Here is a 4,067-nt window from a genome sequence, read left to right on the forward strand (position 1 = left end):
AGTAGCTAAGAAGATGAGAAAAGAAAAATTGAGGGGGACAGAAAGGGACAGAGAAAAGAAAGAAGAAGAGGAAGAGGAAACGAAAAAGAAGGGTCCCTCACAGACCAAATAGAATGGGAATATGGAAAGCCCAGGACTGGGTTTACTATGTGGAAAGCCAGGGTGAATTCCTCATTCTGTGGGGTAAGCAGAAGAAGAGAGACGGCCCCAGAACAGCTCTGATGATTGGGCTGCGCAGAAAACAACGCCAGGAAGTGCTCCTCTAGTCCTGGTGAAGGTGCTGGCACAATGCTAAAGCTCCTATCCTCCTTCTAGTTTTCAGCGGACCAAATTCAGAAGTTCAGGAGGAGAGTAGCCTTTAGAGAGAAGCCATTTCCAACTTAAAGGGGTATCTTAATTGGCACTCCCTCCATAAAGCCCCTAACTCTGGCATTCTCAAGAGAGCCCACATCCCCGCAAAGGGGATGCAAATTGTTTCCTAGGAGGTGGCAAAAATCTTACCCTTTTTATATATAAAGCACAGACGTACATACAATACATAACGCAGACACACGCGAAATTAGTACCGTATGGGGTTGGGAAGTGATTAAGGGAAAAAATATCTAAGGGGAAAGGGCAATCATGACAGCCCAGAAGCAGGGCTGCGAACACTGTCTTGGAGTTTGGGGTGTAAACAGACGTGACTTTTCATCCCCATGACTTTCCTCCACCCCGCACTCGGTTTTTCCAGGCCGCGTGGCATTTACGTCCGGCTGGTCGCCCTCCCGCCAGTAGCGTAGGCGCTCCACGCAGTCTCGGCCTGAGAACCAGGAAGGCCTGCGAGCGCCGCGACGATAAGCTCGCTTTGTGCCCGGAGAAACCCGAAGTCGCTCGGGTTCCCGTGGCTCCGCCCATCCCCGCCCCCGCGGCCCGAGACTAGGACTCTCCTCCGGCACCTGGGCTGCACGGCGCCTCCGCCCAGTCGGTAGCCTCCTGGGCGCGCCGCGCGCCTCCTGCGTCTGCTCAGGGTGGAAACGCCCAGTGTGGCGAAAGCCGCCGCCGCCGCCGCCGCGGAAATCTGTATGCATCGCAGCGAGGTCTGAGTAGCCCGGTCTCTGTGGCGCAATCGGTTAGCGCGTTCGGCTGTTAACCGAAAGGTTGGTGGTTCGAGCCCACCCAGGGACGGTGGTGCTTATTTTCCCAAGGCAACTTTCACACGGTGGGCCCTTTTAAAACTAACTACAAGTGAGAGATTTTTAACCGAATAGAATAAAGGGAAACCGTACCCTGTTAATATTTGGTGCCCAATGGGGGTGGGTAGAGGGGCGACGCTGCTTCTGGATGGGGAGACCACAGCGCGGCAATTCTGTTCCTACCATTTATCCAAGGTGAACTTGCACGTTAGCGTCAGACCTCGACAGGCAGCAGACATTGTAATGGCGAACGAGCAACCCAGTTGCCATTTCACAGGTGAATGAATAAATACAGTATTATTGGTTTCTCTCAGTAAAATCTGTCACCACCAAAATCAAATGTAGTTATTTACATTGCTTTATCTACTTTCAAAAGGATGAGCAGCCTTCCAGATGAAAACGTGCAAAAGTATGTGGAAGCCTAAGCCACTATTTATTCTATAAAGTTCTGTCCTAGCTTTTGGACAATGGACTTGAACTAGGAAAAGATGTTAATGTTTACCTTAGCTTGCTGACAGAATTATCCCTGAAATTAAACTCAAACAGAAATTTTTCCTATAGGTTACTGTTGAAAGGTCTTCAGTGACATATTTTAACTCTGGCTAACAGAAGATACAAATACTTTTCAAGCAGAGGTATGACATAAGACCTTCAATAAAGATAAAGAATCACATGATAATAACATGATAATATAATTCATTTTTAACAAGATTGAGGTGCTTTGGATAGAATCTAGAGACCTAGATGGGAGAGTCAACCAAGCCCCCAGGAAATGCCTTGGCAGATGCTGGTTGATAATTACTAATCAAATAATTAATACAATATCCTCTATTGTTTAGTAAGCAGCCCTAAAAAAGGAGATACAACATTGTACTTAGTGAAATTCCAGGCAGCATAACAAGTAGCTCCCCCAAATATTCATAGGCCTTTGTGATACCTATTAAAATTCTAAACTTCCCATCTACACTTAAGGGTAGCTTAGAGTGGGGAAAAAAAAAGAAAAAGAAAAAGAAAACCGAAGAATACTGGGTGCAGTGGCCCACACCTGTAATCCTAGCACTCTGGGAGGCCTAGGCCAGTGGACTGCCCTGAGCACACCGGTTCCAGACCAGCCTGGGCCGCAGCAAGACACCCTCCAGCCCCACTCTAAAAATAGCCAGGCGTTCTGGCAGGCGCCTGTACTCCCAGCTACTAGGGAGGCTGAGGCAAGAGGATCGCTTGAGCCCAAGAGAATGAGCTTTCTGTAGCTACAACACCAGGGCACACTATCAAAAGGGACAAAGTAAGACTGTCTCAAACAACAACAACAACAACAAAACAAAAAAATGAGGGAAAATTAGGTCTTAAGATCACTTATAGACTGTTCAAATCTGGTCTAACATTTCAAGATGAAGGGGATGACATCTGCTATTGCTAAAAATTTTGAGGATTGGGCGGCACTTGTGGCTCAAAGGAGTACGACCTGGCCCCATATACTGGAGGTGGTGGCTTCAAACCCAGCCTTGGCCAAAAACTGCAAAAAAAAAAAAAGATATACTGAAAAATTTTGAGGACTTAAAAAGTGTGCCCTTCCATTTTGAATCTGAATTTATTTACCCTAGGCTATAAGTTCCTTAGGGGCAGAGACATTTTCTGTTAATGATAATTTTAAGCTCCAAGGAATTTCCTTCAGGATACATTTCAAATCCCTGAGCTTAGCACACCAGACCATAGCCGTGTCTACTGTGTTCCTTCATGAAATCTTCACACGGTTCTATGCAGTTACCATAGGTTCCCTGAATGGCTCATGCTGCCATACATGCCACTCCCCAATACCTTTCCCTGGTGTGCCCTATAAATCTTTAGCTTCCTACTGGACTCCCACCCCACCTACCTAGGTAACATCAGAGAGGTGTCACCCTTTCAGGGAAGCATCATCCTTTCAGGGAAACCTCTCCTGACACTGCCTCAGTCTGCTTGATATGCCCTTTCTCCATGCTTCCCTAAAACAGTGAGTTGGGGCAGTGCCCGTAGCTCAGTGGGGAGGATGTATGACACACCAAGACTGGCGGGTTCCAACTCAGCTCGGGCCAGCTAAGGCAACAATGACAACTGCAACGACAACAAGAACAACAACAAAAAACAGCCAGGTGTTGTGGCGGTCACCTGTAGTCCCAGCTACTTGGGAGGCTGAGGCAAGAGAGTAGCTTAAGCCCAGGAGTTTGAGGTTGCTGTGAGCTGTAACTCCACAGCACTCTACCCAGGGCCACAGCTTGAGACTCTGTCTTTAAAAAAATAAATAAATAAAACAGTGACTTGCTAGGCACCCACACTGGAAAATGAACTACTTGAGAGCAGGGATCAGGCCTTCATTCCCATTGTTTGCCCATCTGCACAGGCGTGCCCCTACCACATATTCAGTACAGAAGTGAACCTGTCTGTATGTTCACAGAGATAAGACAGATAAAAATGCATCTGATGAAGTGTAAGAAAGACACAGAAAATTGTCCCCAGGCCACAGAGAGATGGTCAACACAGCCTGGAGTTATAAATGTCTTCATGGAGAATTTAAAACAACCCTGAAAGACCTGGACAGGCCAGAGGCAGGAGAGAAGCAGGAAATTTTGAGACAAAATAATGTTCTTAGCTTGTGGAAGGGCCTTGAAGGTTTTTTGAAGACCTTGGATGTGTCTAGACTTCAGCCTTAAAGAAAGGGAGTATCCCCGGGTGTGGTGGCTCACACCTGTAATCCTAGCACTCTGGGAGGCCGAGGTGGGTAGATTGCTTGAGTAAAAAGCAAGAGCCCCCCACCCACCGACCCCAACCCTGGGCTCTATTAAAAATAGAGAAAAAACTGGCTCGGCGCCTGTGGCTCAAGCGGCTAAGGCGCCAGCCACATACACCTAAGGTGGCGGG

The 4,067-nt window shown here is 47.5% G+C and overlaps 1 non-coding gene across 1 annotated transcript; it reads left to right on the forward strand.

The window, feature by feature from the left end:
- Positions 1-1,090: 1,090 nt before the first annotated feature.
- TRNAN-GUU lies at positions 1,091-1,164 on the forward strand. The gene has a single exon. It is a non-coding gene; the product is annotated as a tRNA-Asn (tRNA).
- The last annotated feature ends 2,903 nt before the right edge of the window (positions 1,165-4,067 follow it).

The sequence above is a fragment of the Otolemur garnettii genome, unplaced genomic scaffold (genome assembly GCF_000181295.1).
Source record: "Otolemur garnettii isolate 467f Iridium unplaced genomic scaffold, OtoGar3 scaffold00120, whole genome shotgun sequence".
Taxonomy (NCBI): domain Eukaryota; kingdom Metazoa; phylum Chordata; class Mammalia; order Primates; family Galagidae; genus Otolemur; species Otolemur garnettii.